At 41.5% G+C, this 21,137-nt stretch overlaps 1 protein-coding gene across 5 annotated transcripts in view; it reads left to right on the top strand.

Annotated features, from left to right (window-relative positions):
- The window catches only part of DTD1 (D-aminoacyl-tRNA deacylase 1), a 184,263-nt gene that overhangs the window by 122,514 nt on the left and 40,612 nt on the right, over positions 1-21,137 (top strand). The window lies entirely within an intron of this gene.

The following is a 21,137-nucleotide window of genomic DNA, read 5'->3' as shown; positions in this document are numbered from 1 at the left end:
TCCATTGAAAGATGAATGGATAAAGAAGAAGTGGTCTATGTATACAGTGGAATATTACTCAGCCATTAGAAATGACAAATACCCTCCATTTGCTTCAACGTGGATAGAACTGGAGGGTATGATGCTAAGTGAAGTAAGTCAATCGGAGTATGACAGACATTTTATGGTCTCATTCATTTGGGGAATATAAAAAATAGTGAAAGGGAATAAAGGGGAAAGGAGAGAAAATGAGTGGGAAATATCAGTGAGGGTGACAGAACCTGAGAGACCCCTAAGTCTGGGAAACAAACAACACTTGGGATGAGCAGTGGGTGTTGTGGTATGTTTGGCAAATTGAACTCCAATAAAAAATTTAAAAAAGAAAAAAAGAAAAAATTCTCTTCATGATGAGAACTCTGAGGCTCTACTCTCTTAACAACTTTTCTATATATTATACAGCAGTATTAGTCATCCTGTATATATTACATTCCAGTACTTATCTTAAGCATTCAATTCATTTCCCCAAAAGCAGACATTCATGTAATCCCCCCCATCAAGTTTAGAACATTGTCACAGCTGGGAAAGGGGGATGGGCTACTGACTTCTAGTGCGTGGAGGTCAGGGATGCTACCAAACAACCCAGAATCCACAGGACAGCCCTCACAACAAAGAGTTATCTGGCTTCAAATGTCAGTAGTGCTGAGATTGAGAAATGCTACTGCAGAGGAAGATAATTGAGGAGAGTGTAGGGCAGTTAGGGCAGGTTGAAGGATGTCAGGAAGCATGTCTCATAGGTTGTCAGTTTCTGTTTTCCTTGTCTACTCTGCCAGGGGGAGAGACTTGGCAAGTAAATGTTTTCATCCTAGAGAATCTGTAAGAAAGGTTGTCTAGACACTGTCCAGTGCATTGTTACCAACCACAAGTACCTATTTAGAATGAACTAAAATAAAAAATTTAATTGAGTTACATTAACCACATTTCTACTGCTCAACAGCCACTTGTGGCTATTATTGCATTAGACAGTACAGAGATAGTACATTACCATCATCGTGGATAATTCTCTTTGACAGAGCTGGTCTTGAGCTGTTGGTGATGTTTTGAGGAATTTAAGACTAGAAAGCGTGCTGTTTGTTAAAAAATTTAGTTTTGTATTTTAAGGTATCAGGGGCTGAGGGGAGTTTGAAAGAGGTCACCAATTGACACAAATTCTCATTTTAACAGGTTGATTAACCAGAGTTTATCAGTTTCCTCACATTTAGATCTACATCCATAGTGCACTACCTGCGCCAGCACAGAAACCCACTCATACGCCTACAGTGGACCCTGCCCCCAGGCCGTACCCTTTCTGCTCAGTTGTCTCATAGCTATTGTTTGAAGAGGGATGGAGCTCAAGTAGATGGAAAGAGAGCACCTTTAGACTTTGTTCACAAAGTTCTCCAGGAAGGTTCAGGTCAAAAAGTTCTGTTTGAGTTCAAGGGCACTGCTGAGATGATAATCCCAGCCTCATTTGATGAGTCCATGATGCCTTGTTGGATTGGATATTCTTCTGGGGGTCTGATGTCACATTCAGGTGCCTCTTACTAAGTAGGTATATGTGTGATGGTGCCCCCCTACTTCCCTTCACCTGTGAAGGGACATATATCTGCCTCAGTTGTACTTTCTCCTCTGGGAGAAGGCAGTGACACTGTCTCCTTTAATAGAACTGCAAAGAATTGTGGAGATGTTAGAGACAAAATGCCAAAGGACAGAAGCAATATTGGAATCTTAAATCTGTTCTAAAATGGAAGAGTTTGCTCTTGTAGCCCAGTGTATTCTCAGCCTGTTTGCTGGTGTTTGAGTCAGTGTCCTTCTGAAGGCACAGCCATTTGAGTCCTTCTTGTGCACTGTGTTTTCTCTTTGACTGTGCTGGTGGAACCATGACTGACTAGACCTGGAGCTAAGATTGTACTGGAAGAGGGGACTGCTTAATGCATGTAGCTTTCTTCAGTTTTCTCTTTCTTCTTAGAGTTGGATAAAGAATATAAAGGTTAAGTTGAGCTGTTGTTATCAGCAGTTGTGGTCTTGATGCTAGAGATGTGAGTGTTGTTCACCAGCAGAGAGTTTGGGACTCTCTGTGTCAGGGGTGAGGCCAAGGCCATTGTGCTTATAGTAATATCAGCTGTGCTGGCCATACCCTGTGTTCATGGGAATAGGTTTGCCTTCCTGCAGAGAGGTTTATTTGGGGACATTGCTCTCTTTAGTACCTGGAAAGGTTTCTTCATGAAGCTCCACTGCAATTACAAGTTAAAAAAAATTAAAAGATAAAATCTCTTTGCTACTGCTTTAGATTTTCTCCTTGTGCTGCTTGCTGTTTTGTAGAATTGAATCACCTTCCTTTGATTTCCAAACAGGTACCTTGTAAAGTGGACAGGGTTGCTCTTGGGTTTGGGCAGTTCAGGGTGCCATGGTTGACTTCGGAAAAGGAATATTGGGACTTCTTTACTAGTGGAGGATCCACTACCTTAAAAAAAAAGAGACTTGATGCTTTGACAATGATGTAGGAAGTTGCCTCCAAGGAGCTAGATTAATAGCTAATCTCTTGAAAAAAAAAATGACCTTTCAGTTCTGTTCTCTGAGGCAGATCAAGTGGAGTGTATTTGTAGGCAGAAAAACATTTTGTGTGAATTATACCCAAGGAAGCAGTGTGACTCAGTGCTTTGTAATTACCCTATCCTGGTGTTTAAGCTTCTGAAAAGAAGCACTGCCTTTGTAATCGAGTTCTTTTTAATCTCTTTAGTGGTACATTTACATATTTTAATTGAATGTTTCAGCCTTCCTCAGGTGAAGCATTTTTAAGTGTTGCCATGGTACCCATCCAGTGTGCCCAATGGAGAGCAGTGTGCCCAAGGGGGCTGAACAGCAGTGTGAGCCCAGGTCCGAGAAAGTGCCTGCTGCTAGATGGTATCCTTCACATTTTGGTTTTCTTGTGTGGTTGGCCATTTTTCACCTGGTCTTCACCTCCTTTAAGCAGTATCTTCATGAAAGAGATGCAGAAACCTGATAACTCCAATCTTCTTGGCTCCCTTGGCTATTATCAGGATTTCAGTTATGTTCGGAAAGGGAACTTTCTTGGGTAAGGCATATGGTGATTGATTATGAGAAACCAGAGACCTCCGTGGTCTCAGCTTGAGTTCTTCCATTTAAACAACCTCTTTAAAAGAAAAAAAATAAAAAATAAACAACCTTTTAGTGTTCAAAATCATGCATAGTTGTTGTCTAAAACACCTTTGAATGCATTATAATAGATTATTTCTTGAGTACTCTGTGTCTGGGACTAATCTTGCTTGCTCTCTCATATATGCATCTGGTCTTACCAAACACAAGCTGTAGTTATTAATGTCTGAGGGAATGCCAACTCTTTAGGCCGAAGAGTACTGGGTACTAGAATGGCCCCAGGACTCGAAATGGAGCCCTGGTGGTCTGAAAGGGTTAATTAATGGCTCCCTTCAAGGTGAACTGGTGGCTGGCTGTTCACAGGAAGGCCTCCTCAGGGCATGGTGTGTTAGCCCTGTTGGAGACTGATCCACTGCTGTGGATCTTACAGCTGATTCTTTTCTCTCTGGACAAGTAGACTTCGCTGCAGAAAATCCTTTTTCTTTTTTAAAGATTTATTTATTTGAGAGAGTGTGTGCTCAAGAGCAGGCATGTGGTGGGGAAGGGCAGAGAGTGAGGTAGGGGAGTCCCAAACAGATTCTGAGCTGAGCAAGGAGCCCAGCATGGGGCTTGATCTCACAACCCTGAGATCACAATCCCAGCTGAAACTAAGAGTCGGACACTTAACCAACTATACTACTAAGGTGCCCTACTATAGGAGATCTTAAAATACGTGATGACAGGGGACGCTTGGGTGGCTCAGTGGTTGAGCATCTGCCTTCAGCTCAGGGCGTGATCCCAGGATCTGGGATTGAGTCCTACATCAGGCTCCCTGTGGGGAGCCTGCTTATCCCTCTGCCTGTGTCTCTGCCCCCTACCCACCCCCCCCACCGATGTCTCTCATGAATAAATAAATCTTAAAAAAATAAAATACATGATGACACATACTTGTGCACATGCGTGTGCACATGCACGCACACATATTTTTTTTTTTTTGCATGCACACATATCTTGATGCTGCCTCATTTCTAGCCAGAAAAAGAGTACCAAAGGTCTACATCTTCTTAGAGCTCCCTCACCTGGGCCTCCTGGGGTGACCTGCTGGTCCTCAGGAACCTGGCGTCCAGCCCAACCAAAGAGAACTTTCTTGTAGGACCCAAGGGCCAGCCCTAACACCTGGCTGCTGGTCCACAGGCCTCCTAGGACAGGGGTCTTGTGAGTGTGTCCCTGTGAGGACTATGGTGCAAGAGATGCCTTTATAGACCTAGCTGTGTAGCCAGCTCTTATTGTGAGTGGGTAGGGCTTGGGGGATTGTGGGCCATGTACACAGAGGGTGGTCAGACCTTGAAGAAGATGGGGCATTCTCTCTGTCTCTAGTCCCACCTGGAATGTGCTGTAGATACAAAGTACACATTGGATTTCAAGTAGTTAGTAGAAAGAGAAGGTATAATATCTCCTTAATAATTTTTATGTTGATTATGTTGATTTTATGATGATTAATAATTTTTATGTTGATTATGCATTAAAATTAATTTTACCTTTTTCTTTTACTTAATGTGCCTACTGAAAAATTTAAAATGATGTTGGTAACTCCTATTTGTGGCTTATGTTGTTTCTGCTGGATGACACTGATTTAAAACTCATGGGCTTTAACTGCTATCAAGAACAGTCTGGTGAACATCATGACACAGTGATGGTATATATGCTGGCCCCTGGTCTTTACTGAAAGGCGGTTTTCTTTAGGGACTCTTAATGAGAAAGTTATAATGAAAGCAAAGAATGTGTGTGTATGTGTGCCTGCCTGTAGATACATCTGTATATGGATGCATGTAAATTGCCTAGGACTTTGAGAGTAAAATAACTAAAATCTTAAATGTAAACTGTGAACTTTCTTCTCTCCACAACTCTTTCTCCACATCTCATTAGGGTATTTTATGGGAAAACTACATGAGAATTAATTGTGCAGTAAAATATTTTGATCTCAGGAGAGCAAGAAAGTGCATTTACTGTTGAAGTAAAGTTTGTATGAATAAAAATGTTTTCATATACAGGGAGGTGATTTTACCGATCACTGGCTTATTGGTTATTCATTTTATTTTATTTTATTTTATTTATTTATTTATTTTATTTTTTAATAATAAATTTATTTTTTATTGGTGTTCAATTAGCCAACATACAGAATAACACCCAGTGCTCATCCCGTCAAGTGCCACCTCAGTGCCTGCCACCCAGTCACCCCCACCCCCCGCCCACCTCCCCTTCCACCACCCCTAGTTCGTTTCCCAGAGTTAGGAGTCTTCCATGTTCTGTCTCCCTTTCTGATATTTCCCACTTATTTTTCCTCCTTTTCCCTTTATTCCCTTTCACTATTATTTATATTCCCCAAATGAATGAGACCATATAATGTTTGTCCTTCTCCAATTGACTTATTTCACTCAGCATAATACCCTATGTATACAATGGAATATTACTCAGCCATTAGAAACGACAAATACCCACCATTTGCTTCGACGTGGATGGAACTGGTTATTCATTTTAAAGACAGGACTGTAATTTAAGATTTTTTTCTCAAGTGAAATTATTTGTTCATTTGAAATGATTCTTTGTGTCCCCCCCCCCCCCCCTTTCCACATGATAAATTACGCTGCTATTCAGGTAAATAGGATGTTTCCATTGCTACATGGAAAGAGAGAGGCCAGAGGGAAAACAGTTTTCATATTAATGGTCAGATTATAATTTTTAACACCTAATTCTCCTACAAATGTATAGTGAGTAGGTATCAAGGATTATTTAGCTCATAAATGAGGGGGCCAGCTGGATGGCAACGGCATCTGGGGAGGCACAACAGGAGACAGGTGGGAATGAGGAGTTAACTACAGAATGTTAGAGGTAAATATACATTGGTCAATGGCCATCAAGCTATAATCCTGGGAATATGTCTTTGTTTCTGCAGAAGTCATTTGCACATTCTCAGTCTTCTAATATCTAAATTCACAGGGGCTGGGCCCTAATCAGTAGTGAAGAGTAAATCACACAAAGCTATGTGCCCTGAGCGTGAAGGTTGGTGTTGCTTAACCATGCTCCACAACAATGTTGAAGGAGAACCCAGTAATCTTTTGGTTCCATTTCCAAATTCTGTCTAAATTTTTTTTCTAAAAAAAAAAAAAATAAATAAATAAATTTTTTTCTATTTCCCAGTAGAACAGGCTTATTTGATCTTTTCCAGTGTTCACAATTCCCTGGGCCTTTTCTACTTTTGTAAACAACAAGGGGACTTAACAATATGTCAGAATAACATGAGGCCACAGTTACGCTTTCCCATCCTCCCTGTCTTTTCTCCTGTCCCATGTCCCCATTCCTGCCAGACCAGCTTACAGTCTGAATCTCACCAATGGGACCTGAATGCCTGAGGAGAGTTAAGTGGAGGGATGGCTTGCTTAGAGTGGTGCTTTTGTTAGTTTTTTTGTTTGTTTGTGTTGAATGTTTGATCTTTTGGGGACCACTACAATAAAAGTGCACAGCAGCATCAGATTGCTGCAAAAATTTCTTGGCACTGTCTGTATGTCCTTACATACATGTCTGTATGCACAAACAGGCAGGCGGTGGTCTGTTGCCCTTCCTTTGAGTAGTGTTGTGTGAGAGGGCAGCCTTTTCTAGCACTATTATCAGGATAGTGATGTAGTCCCCTGTCACCTGCAACAGCAACAGGCCCAGGAACGGCCATGGGACTTGTAGCCCTATGCCTCTCGGGTCTCCTTCAGTCCTGCCAGCTGGTCAAAGTCCATGTGTAACATAAGGCAGAGTGAAGGGTTTGTGGTGCATGTATAGCTTCAAGACAAGGCCTTGCCCCTGCCCCCCACTTCCTTCCACTGCATTGGCACAGCCAAGCCCCTTCTGATTAGAAATTCTGGAGGCATTCTTGCTTGCTGCCTCTAGGAAAAAATGTACTTTCTGTTAGACCACTGGCTCAGGATCTGGGTCTTCACAGGCTTTGCAAGAGAGACCGAGCACTGTAGAGAGCATGTTATTTCCTAGGCTCCCTTCCACAGAATAAGACACTTGGGAAAGACATGTGCACCATAAATGAAACCCCCATTTGCTTAGTGATATTTTTGGTCTTTTGGAAGAGGCTAGCTTTCCTTTCAAAGGGCATCAGACTTTCCTCATTCATTATAGACAAGTGGACTTTTATTTAAAAGTTACTTAAAAAATACATCAAAGAGACCCCCTGCTATCCTGTAAGTTTGGAAGGACATTTTCCTCCTTTGCCAATCTCCATTTCTTTAGCCTCATGTTCTAAGGAGTTCCTGTAAGTGACGTGACTGGCTCTTCTCTTGGCATTTGATGCCCGCCCAGGTATGTGGGGTGGGCCGGTGGTTCTTCCTGAGAGTGGGCCTCTTCCCAGGCAGACTTGATGCAACTAGGAAGCATTGTCACAGAGATTGCAATGTCTCCACAGATTCTCTCTGCCCAATGTAGAGCTCTGGACCTGATAGCACTAGTTACTCTTACTTGATGGTGGAATGTGGTCTTCCCATTGCCCTTTGGCTGTTGAGTTTCTCCGATAAGGGAAGAGCACATGTCTCCTTGGAAATGGACTGGTGTACACTGTGACTTCACTGGGTCTATGGAGGTCTGGGCATAGCTTATATTTTTACCCCCATAGCTCTTTCCAGTTTGTGTAGTGCCCACTGCGCATCAAGCTTCCACTTACCAGAGATCTGTTGTGCCTAGATGAGATCCTGTTTTAAGGCAGTATTTTGAAGACTGGTTCTAGTTTTCTTTGGGGGATTTGATCAGGCAAGGTGAATGCCCAGGCCATGTACTTAGGGACCATGGGCAGTATAAACATGATTAATAGAATAAGGGTAGTGACCTGAATATTAGAGACTCATGCTTGCAGACTGTGAGCCTGCACATGTATGTTTGGCCAGTTCAGTATTTATACCTGTAAAGGAAACCAGTTGCCATTATTATAAAAATTTGAGATTTTCAGCTCTTCTCCTACAGTTCAGGAGTCTGGCTGACATGGATATCCTAATGGCCATGGGTGTTTGCCCTGAGTCCCCACCTCCTCTTCTGCAGGATGCCCTTGCTCTTCTCACACTTGCCCTCTTCATGTGTGGCTGTATCTTCCTCATTTCCTTGAGGCATTAGTTTTGGTTCCCCTGATTTCAAATGCCCTTGCTGCTAAGTTTGGGGATGCAAATTTGTAGTGACTCTCATCTGAGCATGGGTCAGTTTCCAGATTCATCATATAAGGTAGGAATTGGGTATGGTCTCAGTGACCCTGGAAAATCCCTTGCACTGCCCATGATTTTGTATAGATGGCCCTCCATAGTAAGGTGCATATTTATATAAAGCTGTTTGGTGTGCACTGGTGGGCATGATGAAATCCATAAGGATGTCACTGTCACTGATGGCTACTCCAGTGAGCTACCATTCCTTTTTGCTGTTGTCATTGTGTTTGGGTAAGCATGGTTCCTTATTTCCTCACTCTCCAATGTCACTGTTTCTCTTTGACTTTCCATTCCTTCTCATTTCTTCCTGGAGGATGTTGAAGGAGCCTTACTACTCATTCTGTCTGGCCCCTAAAAGTCATATCTCTGCCTGAGACCTGCATGTTCTATCTATAGGTCTCCCCATTGGTTTGGTAGCCCCTTGTTTCCTTTGCTGTGGACAAATTCTCATCAAAGGTGATGGGGGGCAGAATGTCCCAGCCTATAGGGAATCTTCATTTCTCTATTTTTTCTGAGTGCCAGGTAGTTGAATTCTTATAAGTTAAATGTACCTGTGATATAATTGATAATACTGGTATAGACTTGGCATAAAAATCTTAAAAGTTCAGTCTTACAGTTGAAAAAGGAAATGAAAGCAGCTAGTAAGAGCTTAATAAGCCAGCTTATATCCAGAAGTTTGGGGCTGGGGAGGGATGGGGCATTTTTATTTGTGAGTGATCCCCCTCTTCTTAAAAATGCCTAGAAAAGGGATCCCTAGGTGGCACAGCGGTTTGGCACCTGCCTTTGGCCCAGGGTGCGATCCTGGAGACCTGGGATCGAATCCTACGTTGGGCTCCCGGTGCATGGAGCCTGCTTCTCCCTCTGCCTGTGTCTCTGCCTCTCTCTCTCTGTCTCTCTCTCTCTGTGACTATCATAAATAATAAATAAAAATTAAAAAAAAAAGTACCTAGAAAACCATATAGAAAATAGGCAATCTGGAAACTTTGGGCCTCCATTCTAATTTCAGTTTTGACTGCAGGATACATTAGTCTAAATGACTTCTTGTGGTTGTATTTGAGGCTTTGATCACTTTGGAAAAAGTACAGTGTGGTCACTTCCATTATAAATGGGCTATCATGTAATATATGGTCCAGACTTGGGACACTTCTGAGACTGAAGAGGACTGTAGGTGTGATTGTTCTGGGAAAACCACAATGGCTGGTCTCACTGATTATGAAGATCAGTTTGAGTTAGTCATCGTAAAATGAACATTTTCTTTTTGAGAACAATTTTGGTAGAATTCAGATTTAATAGGATTCAGTTTTGATAGAATTCATGTCTCATATTCTCTAATAGAAACTAATAATATAATAGAAATAATAATTATAGAAATAATAATAAAATAGAGAAATTTTTATTAAAACTATCTATACCAAGATAATTTTTGTAAAAAAATAGAGTTTTTGACAAAAAAAAATGCTTTAAAAAAGATCTCGGCAAGATGGAGGAGGAATAGGGTCCCCAACTCACCTGGCCTCACCAACTTACCTAGATAACTTTCAAATCATCCTGAACTGCTACGAATTCGACCTGAGATTTAAAGAGAGAACAGCTGGAATGCTACAGAGAGAAGGATTTTTGCTTCTCACAAAAATCATCTAGGGTGAAATTTACTTAGGTCATGGTTGATTTTCTTGACACAGCCTGCTCATACACTCTGCACTTAGCAAAATGACTAGAAAGAAGAACTCACCAAAAAAGAAAGAATCAGAAACAGTACTCTTTGCCACAGAGTTACAGAATTTGGATTACAATTCGATGTCAGAAAACCAATTCAGAAGCACAATTATAAAGCTACTGGTGGCTCTGGAAAAAAGCATAAAGGAATCAAGAGACTTCATGACTGCAGAATTTAGATCTAATCAGGCTGAAATTAAAAATCAATTAAATGAGATGCAATCCAAACTGGAGATCCTAACGACGATGGTTAATGAGGTAGAAGAAAGAGTGAGTGACATAGAAGACAAGTTGATGGCAAAGAAGGAAGCTGAGGAAAAAAGAGAAAAACAATGAAAAGACCATGAGGAAAGCTTAAGGGAAATAAATGACAGCCTCAGAAGGAAAAATCTATGTTTAATTGGGGTTCCAGAGGGTGCCGAGAGGGCCAGAGGGCCAGAAAGCATACTTGAACAAATCATAGTTGAGAACTTCCCTAATTTGGGGAGGGAAACGGACATTCGGATACAGGAGATAGAGAGGTCCCCCCATAAAAATCACTAAAAACTTCAACACCTCCACATTTAATAGTGAAACTTGCAAATTCCAAAGATAAAGAGAAAATCCTTAAAGCAGCAAGAGACAAGAGATTCCTAACTTATATGGGGAGAAATATTAGATTAGCAGCAGACCTCTCCACAGACACCTGGCAGGCCAGAAAGGGCTGGTAGGATATATTCAGGGTCCTAAATGAGAAGAACATGCAGCCAAGAATATTCTATCCAGCAAGGCTGTCATTCAGAATAAAAGGAGAGACAAAGAGCTTCCAAGATAGGCAGGAACTGAAAGAATATGTGACCACCAAACCAGGTCTGCAAGAAATATTAAGGGGGACCCTGTAAAAGAAAGAGGAAGCCCAAAGAAACAATCCACAAAAACAGGGACTGAATAGGTATTATGATGACACTAAATTCATATCTTTCAATAGTAATTCTGAACATGAATGGGCGTAATGATCCCATCAAAAGGCATAGGGTTTCAGACAGGAAAAAAAAGCAAGACTCATCTATTTGCTGTCTACAAGAGACTCATTTTAGACCTAAGGATACCTACAGCCTGAAAATGAAAGGTTGGAGAACCATTTACCATTCAAATGGTCCTCAAAAGAAAGCAGGGGGCAGCCCTGGTTGCGCAGCAGTTTGGCGCCGCCTGCAGCCTGGGGTGTGATCATGGAGACCCAGGATCGAGTTCCATGTTGGGCTCCCTGCACGGAGCCTGCTTCTCCCTCTGCCCGTGTCTCTGCCTCTCTCTCTCTGTGTCTATGAATAAATAAATAAAATCTTAAAAAAGAAAAAAAAAAAAAAAGAAAGCAGGGGTAGTAGTCCTCACATCAGATAAACTAAAGTTTATCCCAAAGACTGTAGTAAGAGATGAAGAGGGACACTATATCATACTTAAAGGATCTATCCAACAAGAGGACCTAACAATCATGAATATTTATGCCCCTAATGTAGGAGCTGCCATGTATATCACTTCAATGTGGATGGCACTGGAGGGTATTATGCTGAGTGAAGTATGTCAATCGGAGAAGGACAGACATTATATGGTATCATTGATTTGGGGAATATAAAAAATAATGAAAGGGAATAAAGGGGAAAGGAGAGAAAATGAGTGGGAAATATTAATGAGGGTGACAGAACATGAGAGACCCCTAAGTCTGGGAAATGAACAAGGTTAGTGGAAGGGGAGGTGGGCGGGGGATGGGGTGACAGGCACTGAGGGGGGCACTTGACGGGGTGAGCACTGGGTGTTATGCTATTTGTTGGCAAATTGAACTCCAATAAATAAATATACAAAAAATTAAAAAATAAAGAAAAATGCATTATAGTTTCAGAATCCTGTTAAAATATTTTGAGAAATTTTTTTATGGACAGTATTTGAAAGTAAATAGTGACACTATTCATCTTGTCAGGGATTCACATATAAAGCTACTGAAAATTTTCTCAGAGGTTCATAGATAACATTCAACTCGTTAATAATCAGTTTATTTTTACAGGATGGGAATTTCTAATAAAATTGAATCTCATGACAGAATTTTGTGCATTAGTTGAGCTTTATAAATGCAAAAGGAAAAAGTAGCACCTCAATTATTTTAAATTGTTTTAGCCATAGAAGCAACTGAATAACTAAGACTTGTCTCAGTTTTGAAAGCTGTAAGAAAAGATTCGCTGCACTACTTCTCAAACAACAGCCCTTAAATGAAGGTGGCCGACGCAGGAAATGTCACTGATGGGATTGCACATTCATGTGCTTTCTGAACCCAGATGACAGTACCGCTGAAGCCACGTGCCTCCTTGTGCAGAGTCAGGAAGGGGCTCCATATGTTGAGAGTAATGGCTTATGTTTTCTCTGCGTTCTCTCCTTTGGCCATTTGTAGGTTGAGGAGATTTCATATAGTTTCTTATTTAGATGGATACGGTTTTTTTTTTTTTTTGGATCCTGGTTATTTTTGTATTACTATAAATAATCTTGAGCTTTTAGTTGCTTGGAATCAGTTTCTTTTGGGTCTCACTTTTATGATTTATTGAGTCCAGAGCATTGCTCATTTTAGGGCTACTTGTTCCCCACTACTGAGGCAAGGCCTTTTTGAGCACTTCACCCACTGCCCCATGGATGAGGAGGTTCTTCCATCCAGTGGGTAGGAATAGGCACTGTTCCCAGTCCTATGTGAGCACCAGGTACTGTTACCTCTAATGCTTTTGAGCGGTTCTTTCCTGGCCCTGAGTAGTCTCCTTACCCATAGGCATTGTCTGGTACCCTGTCAAATGTTCAGTCTCTGCCTCCTGATCTCCAAGGTTCTCCGTGTAGTTCACGCCTCTCCAGTGCTCTGTCCCAAAGCGCTTAGCTGCTTTGGTCTCCAGAAGTCTTAATTCCATCTACTCTACTTAGGAAGTCTTCAGGCTCTGCCTCAGTTCCCCTCTCTGTACTGCTGGCACTGCTATAAGACTTTGTTTCCTGGGTCAGGGGTCACTGGCCTTTGCTGCCTTAGGTCCGGTGTCTTGAAAACATTTGTGTCCTATGTTTGTTTGTTCATTTCTTTCCCTTTTTTTGGGTCCAGGTGGAAGGGTGAATCTGGTTCCTGTTGCTCTTTGAAAGAAGCAGAAGTCTCAGTTTTTTTTTTTTTTTTTTAAATCTTAATCCCCCCCCCCTTTCTGTTATGAGCTGTTCTGACTCACAGTCCTTTTTTTCAGGTCAAGGGTGGTATCTGAGTTGCCTTTAAGTCCTTTCTTTATGTTTTTGTTTAGGACCAGACCTTCTGTCCTTACAAGCCCAAGTCTGGCTCCCTCCCACAAATCTTTCTTCACAGCTCTAGTACTTGGCTTCTCTTTCTTAGAGCTTAGAGATTATAGTAGCTTGTGGTATGCCATCCCTCAGTGCTTCATCTTTGTCTTACAGTCATTAAATCTTGATTTTCCAGACATTTTTTGAGCCAGGAGTCCTTGTTTATACTTCCTCATACCCATCGTATTTATCAGCACAGGAATAAGCCCATAAAGCATCAGCAGATAGATACTTGTTCATAAGAATATTTGCCTTTGTGGCCAGAGGATATGCACAGGACATGTCATTTTGAGAAATACTCTGTGCATGTGGGTTTACGATGGAGTAAGGGTGAAGTAGTGGCTCTCGCTGCATGGTCAGATGTCAGCACAACTGTCCTTACTGCTGTACCAGTCTCCCTTGGTCTATGTCTCAGGTGGTCTTTTATTTATCATGAGATTGTTGTATCGCAAGTCAGCATGGAACTTGACCTGAGAGACCATATGAAAACCAAACTTCAAAAATTGAGATGAATACAGTAAAATTAGGTCATTCCCCTCTCACAGACCTTTTAATAAAGCAGCAGTGGGCTCCCTGCATCTGCATAGGTCCCCAGTGGAAATAAAGTCCCCAAATGCACACATATGAGATCTGTAAGCATCTTAGGTATTTGTCTACTGGAGCTCTATCTCAGTTTAAAGCAGTCACAATCTTACACGGACTCACATAGAATCTATTTTACCAATAGCTGTGCTGATGCTGGAGTCTTCTTTCTTTAGTCCACAGAAGGCCTTTCGTGTGCAGATATCCCTCCTCGCCACCCCACCTAAGGTACCAATTCCAGCAGAGGGATCTGGCACAGTTCTTGAAGCTTGACTGTCACTGGATTGCCCTGAAATGGGATTACCATTTTAGTGTTTTCTTTCCTTCCTCTGCCCAGGCATTTCCATTTTCCCAGTGTTCCCTCTGATTCTTGTGCCTTGGCTGGAAAGGACTGCTGGTGAGCTGCTCTCAGGGCTTGCCGCCACCTCTGCTGCCCCTCCATAGCCTCCTGCCGAGGCTGGTCCACAGGGCATCCTTTGCAGAGGTCACTCTTTGAAAGATGCCTCTTTGTGCTCCTCTTCCAACTGCTCTTTCTTCCTGGTGCGTGTCCGCTTGGCATTTCAGGGGCCATTTCACGTAGGGTCTGGCTTTGTAGTGTGTACCAAAAGACAATAGAAAAACCTTTAATTTTAAACACCTATTTTCTTGCCCAAACTGTTTTGCTCCTTCAGAAATGTCCTCTTGTTAAAATCTTCCCAGGGTCCCTGTGGGTGGTTGAGGACTTGACTCTGCAGTTGGCTTGGATGTGCTAGCCCAGCAGGAACAGGCCATGCTTCTTCTAGGGTTGTCACATTCTGCTTAAGAGCTGGGACAAGGACCTCGCAGGATCACAGTGGTCTGATTGGGGTTGGTTGAGATGCCCAGGGTTTCAGAATTGGTCCTTGGTGCAGGACTATGGATTTGGAGGATGCTTGGCCTGGGATCATGTCCCCATCTTTATGTGACCACATGGCTCATCACTCCTTAGTTGGAACCTGAGGCCGATTCTTCTGCAGTGCTCGTCCCTGGCCATTCTTTCACGTTTCCTTCTTTCTGCTCCTTCATGCTTTTCCTCTGGGCTGAGGATTCTCCCTGCTAACTTGGGCTCTACCCATTCTTAAGGACCCTCCTTGAGCCATGTAGTCCTTGTCTTCAGCAGCGCACAGTGTTCTCTCCCCAAGAGTAAAGTCTGTTTTCCTTGGCGTTGCATCCCTTTCTGGACCCGGCACAGCCGTGGAAGGAGTGGGTTGTTATTAGATGTTTTCATCGTCTGAGACGGGTGAGCTCTGGTTCAGGCTAGGGAAGCCTCTTTCATTCCCTAGAAATGTGAACCTGGGAAGGCACGGTGCTCTCTCACCTTCACTTCACCTGCCTAACAAGTGGGGATGGATGATCATGAGGCCTCCTCAGCCCCTGGGTCACTGTGAGGCTCAAAAGAAAGGGTGAGAAAGGTGAGCATAGAGGGTTCTTGTGTCAAGTCACTTACCCTTGTAGGCCCCACTTTCCTGACCTGTGAAATCAGAAGGCTGCCCTAGATACTTATTTTTGAACCAAACCACTGTTTTTATTTTCCCCTTTCTTACCACTTGTAGGTTTGTGTATTTACTTCGACATGAGCACCTTTGACATGCTGCTGCGTCACCACAAGAGCTGTATTGAAGCTGGTTTTGCTGATACGGATCTCGTATTTTATGTGGATGCTTCTTTTTGCTGCAGGGATAATTATTTTCACCTTTAGTTCTTTTCTGCTTGGGACTAGCTTTAGAACTTCTCCTTGCCCCTGCTGTTTGCAGGTAGACTAATTAGGATAAGCAGGTTTCTCCTCCTTTGTTCAATTCAGTGACTGTTTGCATACATAGGCTGATTGAGCACAGATGCTGAGTGATGGGTTGGATTGGTTTGGCTTCCTTCGGTGCTGCCCTCACTAGGGTGGAGGCCAGCCTAGTCACTGGGCCATCCTCTAGGTTGGGCCCAATGAGGCTGTCCTGTACAGGGACTCAGGTCCATTTGCTTGATGTCCTGTTTAGCTAGGAGCAGTTAAGAGTATTAAATGTGATTTATCATCTGAGTCCTAGAGAAGTTTAAACATTTTTCCCTCATAGCAAAACTTTTTATTTCAACTAGAAGATTTGTTAAAATAAGCCATACATTCAGGAACTCAGCGGTAGGCTAAACTGCTGACATTCCTGCCCTGTGCATGATACGAACCAATGTCTATTGTATAGGACTTTGAAGTCTCTGGTTCCAGTGCCCAGGCCCAACCTGGATCCAGGCTTCAAGGATCTTCCTGTCCCCAGTTGTATGCTCAGCCACAATCCGAAGACCAGTCTTGACCTTGGACCTCAGGGGTAGATGAGCTGGGGACTCTGTCTTCACTACATCTGCCATTGGTCTAGCTATAGTGGGTGCCCTGGGTACTTAACTGAGTCCTGCTATATGCTTTCCTTTCCCCAGCCCCATTCCCTCTGGAGCCTGAGATAGCAAGCCCTGTCCTTGAGGACAAACCTCAGGGGACCTCCTTGTGGAAGGGTGCCTGTCTTTTGGCCTACTCCCTTTATCTCGGCCCTGCTTCTCCACTGTCTGCAGCATGCCAAGCTGGTTTTCTCATCCATCCCAGAAGTTGGGGAACTCATCTGCACATTTGCTTCATCTCAGGGTGTGGCTTTTTCCAGGCCACTTGTCCCTAGTATTCTTATGGCTGTCCCTAGCCCTGGACTGGGCTATAGCATAGGTAGGCAGAGGATACCAAACTAAACCAAGTCACCAAATCAAACAGACATCTTGGAACTTATGTTTGGATGGGGGAAGGGGTTGAAACTGTGTTTGAAAATGGGATCTAATCTATAAAATAAGGACTGATCAAAGTTGACAAAGTTTTTTGTGCTTTTTTCCCTCCTTACAAATTCTTTGGATTCTGAAAATTTCCCCAAATTTCTAGAGGTTAGTGTATCAGGTTCTAATTCACAGGCTTTCTGTTCTGTGCAAACAGTAGGGGTTCATTTTCCTCACTGCTTTTTCCTTGGGAGGATTTTGGTGTTGAATCTCTGGTGTATGGATATTCTAGGTATATTTGGAGTCTGTCATTGACGTTAACTCTTGACTGATCTAGTTTATATCATGTTTGAAATGCAAATTGAGTCATTTGAAGTTGGATCTACTAGTATACTTTGAGAGATTTTGCTAAGCAAAGGCCAACCCTGCCATGCCCTTGGTTTATCAGATGTTTCAAACTATTTTTCAGGTGTTTGGCATTTAATAAAACCCAGCACATTTCAATGATTGGTACCTTCTCCATCCGTTTTCAAAGCCTTGTGTTTTTTCCAGCAAATGTAATCCTTGTGATTGTTTTCACTCAGTTCATCTAAATTTGGTTCAGAATCTTAAACTCTTTGAAATCCCAGAAGCTTTTAGATTTTGCTCTTAAAAAAAAAAAAAAGGATATAACGTTTCTCTAGTTTCTAGAGGAGAAACAGTGTTTTAAGACTGAGAGGGAACCTGAGCTGGAAAATGTTTCCAGATTCTGGTTTGTGGTATATGGGGTCCCACTGGTTAGGCAGCAGTTTCATATCGTTCTGGCTCCTCCACACAGATGCCAGACTCTCACAGGGATGCACATACCACTCAGACATCTGCCTGGCCAACCCTGAATCTCAGGACGAGGCCCACAGACTCATCCAAGGTCTGCTTTTTGACTCATAGAAGGAGTAGACCTAACCTGTCAGAGACATTGGGGCTTGCTTTATTCTGAAAGGAGATTTTCGTTCTTTCCAAACTACCGTAACAGGCTATGATTTTATAAATTTTGATTTAGGTGAAAGAATAGTTTATTTTTTGTCATGAAACCAGTTTATCTCCTTTTGGATTTGTGATTATAAGAGTTCCTGTTACTTTACTCTTTCCGACTAGCCCTTAGAAAATTTAGAGTTTAAGCTGAATGTAATCAGCTAGACCTTTTACTTAACTAGCTACTCTGTGTTTATTCAAAACTTCCTCTACAGAGGGGTGCCAATGGAAGGGGAGAAATTAGTGTGCCATTCTCCTTTAAACTGGAAAAAAATATTGTACTTCATAGTCCAGGATTAAAGATTTAGAAGGTGAAAAAAGCTAGAAGAATATAGGAGAAAACTGTCTGGGTTTCTAGGGAACTTGTTTATAAGCCTCTCGAGAAAACAGCCAAAGAAAACCAAATGGAAAGAAGCAACAAGGGATTCAATTTAAGATTAGAGTTAGGTTTTCGTAACCAGTCTTTATCACTTTCTCTGACTAGATCTTTATTTATTTAAAAATATTCAGTGAGCTTTGAAGTTTCAGGTAACATTAGTTTAATAAAGAGATTTATTTTGGATGAAAAATTGGAAATCCATGCTTATTCATTAGTGGAATGAAGCTTACATTTTTCAAAATTATAAATAGACAACAAAGAACTACCTTTGTACGAAAAATTGATGCAATATTATATTTCTATTATCTCTAATATAAAATTTTGATAGTGTATACTTTGCAATAATATATGCTGCATAGATTATATTAGGTTGAACCATATGAACTTTTTGCTCTTTGACCATATTTTTTTTTTTACCAATATTACAGTTTTATATGGCTCAGTCTAAAATAACATCACATGTAAAATCAGAAAATTTTGAAAAAGAGATTGAAGAGGAAAGATACCAGCTTGTTAGCTAGCCCTCTCCAAGTTAAGGAAAACTTCTTGTAAGTTCCCTTTGGCCCACATAGGAACCCAGAGTAAGGCAGGATAGTGGTGGGGGCTCTGTCTTGGCTGGGGGCCAGACCAGATGCATGACTTGACTCCTCCTCTGCCATGAGAGGCCTCATGGCAAAAAGCTACTGGCCTTTGTCCTTCCTCAGGGAGCATGTCCTCTGTTTTGTATTTTTTGTGTAACTTTCTGCATATATGAATATTTTCAATATCTGTGTATGTCTTGCTGCCCTAACAGTGCCCCAGGCAGGGTGCCTCTAAAGACACATCCTAGACCAGTTTCTCTGATGATTCCTTAAAAGGTGGTTTCTGAGGGATTTGTTGCTAAAAATCTCCTGTCAGCTACAGTGGCTGGAACACTTGCATGAAATGGGTGTCCTAGAATGTCACATTAGATGTATCTAATATTATTGGGATGGGGGTTGTGAGAACAGGTGTTAGGTGGTTACCAGAGCATAGCATCTTATGAGTTAAGTTGTTTTTCCAAAACAAGCTGCCAGAGGCTGAGGGTTGTACCAGGACTCAAGCCTCTGAGGGGCACATGTGAGGAACAGGGAAAACTGCTATCTCCCTGCTGAAGGCATCCCTCCTGTCATAACAGAGGTGCCAGTATTCCAACCCCTGGCACTTGCTGTGACTTAGACATATATTTTTTATGTAAAAATGTAGCAAAGTATTTAAAATCATTTTGTCAAACTATTTTGTCAGAGACTGGGACATTTTATGAAGTCACAATCTTGATGTTCTGAATTCTGATTCCTAAGGAATCTGGTCTTATCACTGTTGATCAGAATAGAACCATTCTTAACTCCATGCAAAGGCTGAAACGCTGCACTCTGTGGTGCAGCTTTTTAAAGGTATCATGTGGAACAAACAGGCCATTTTTTCCTTAGAGCTTGGACCTCAAAGTGTAATAACACCAAAGTGTAAATAACATTGTAGCCTTCTCTGATTTGCGTGGAGACCCTGTCTGGTTTGTAAAGTGTTGGATCCAGTAGATTATGTGTGAGACTCAGGTTATACTGGCAATCATTTCTGTATGGCTTAGCAGGAAGAAAAATGACCAATAGGTTTTTTTGCCATTGTTACATTGTTAACATTTCTTAACAAGACAAATGCAATTCACACGTAAGACATTCTGAAGCCAGATCACCTCATCTGTACCTACCTACAGAGAATCTTTTAAGCAGGCTCTTTCCTTTGAGAAATAAGATAAACTTGCCGTCTGAATTACTTAGGATTTTCAGGAAATACGTGTTTAGTTTATTCTGTTTTAATCTTTTCTCTTCATCCTTGTTGTATTTCTGGTGTTTTATCAGCAGATTCTCAGTTTTACTCCCAACTGGTTATTTTTAAAAGTATTTACATGGGGATGCCTGGATGGCTCAGTGGTTGAGCATCTGCCTTCAGCTCAGGTCATGATCCCGGGATTCTGGGATCGAGTCCCCATCAGGCTCCCTGCATGTAGCCGCTTCTCTTTCTGCTTATCTCTCAGCCTCTCTGTCTCTCATGAATAAATAAATAATTTTTTTTAAATTTACCTGTTAAGTATAATTTAATTGTTTCCTGGTCTGGCTTTGGTTTCTAAGGACATGTATAATTAATTGAGATATTATATCCAACAACCTTGTTAAACTTTATAATAGTTCATAATCTCTAGACTGTAGATTGTTTTGGGTTTTCCATATAGATAGTCCTATCAGCTGAAAATAATGACAGTTTTTTACTTCTGGAATTATAATCTCTCTGCTTTTTATTTACTTTTCTTACTGTACTACTTAATATTTCAGTATGATGTTGAACAGAAATGATGAGAGCAAACTCCCTTGTCTTTTCCTAATTTTAAAGAGAATGCTTCTCTTGTTTTGCCATTGAGGTGGTGATTGCTTTGGGTTGGTTTGTTTTGTTTTAATAAATAATCTTTATCGGGTTTAAGGAAGGCCTTTTCCCATTTTCTTAACATATGTGAATGTTGAATTTTATCAAACAATGTTCATCAGTCTGAGGCAGCCACATGGGTCCTCCCCCATTGAACCTGTTAGTGTAGTGAAGTAGACTAATTTCCTAGTGTTAAAATATCCTTGCATTTCTTGACAGAAGTCACCTTTGGTCATGATATATCATAATTTTGGTAATATTTGATTTGTTAATATTTTGTGTAGGGCTTTTCTTTTTAAAATTTTTTATCTGGTTTATTTATTTTTTAAGTAGGTTCCATGCCCAGCGTGAAGTCCAACACAGAGCTTGAACTCATGACCCTGAGATCAAGATCTAAACTGAGATCAAGAGTTGGACACTTAACCAACTGAGCCACCTAGACACCACTGTGTAGGGCTTTTCTGTCTATGTTGATGAGTGAGCTTGGCTTATCATTCCCCCCCCCCTTTTTTTGTTTTATTATTATCTGGTTTGTAATCAAGTTAATATTATCTTAGAATTAATGAGTTGGGTGTGTTCTTTCTCTCTTCTAT

The sequence above is a fragment of the Canis lupus genome, chromosome 26, assembly GCF_048164855.1.
Source record: "Canis lupus baileyi chromosome 26, mCanLup2.hap1, whole genome shotgun sequence".
Taxonomy (NCBI): domain Eukaryota; kingdom Metazoa; phylum Chordata; class Mammalia; order Carnivora; family Canidae; genus Canis; species Canis lupus.
This window is presented reverse-complemented; position numbering and strand designations above follow the sequence as displayed.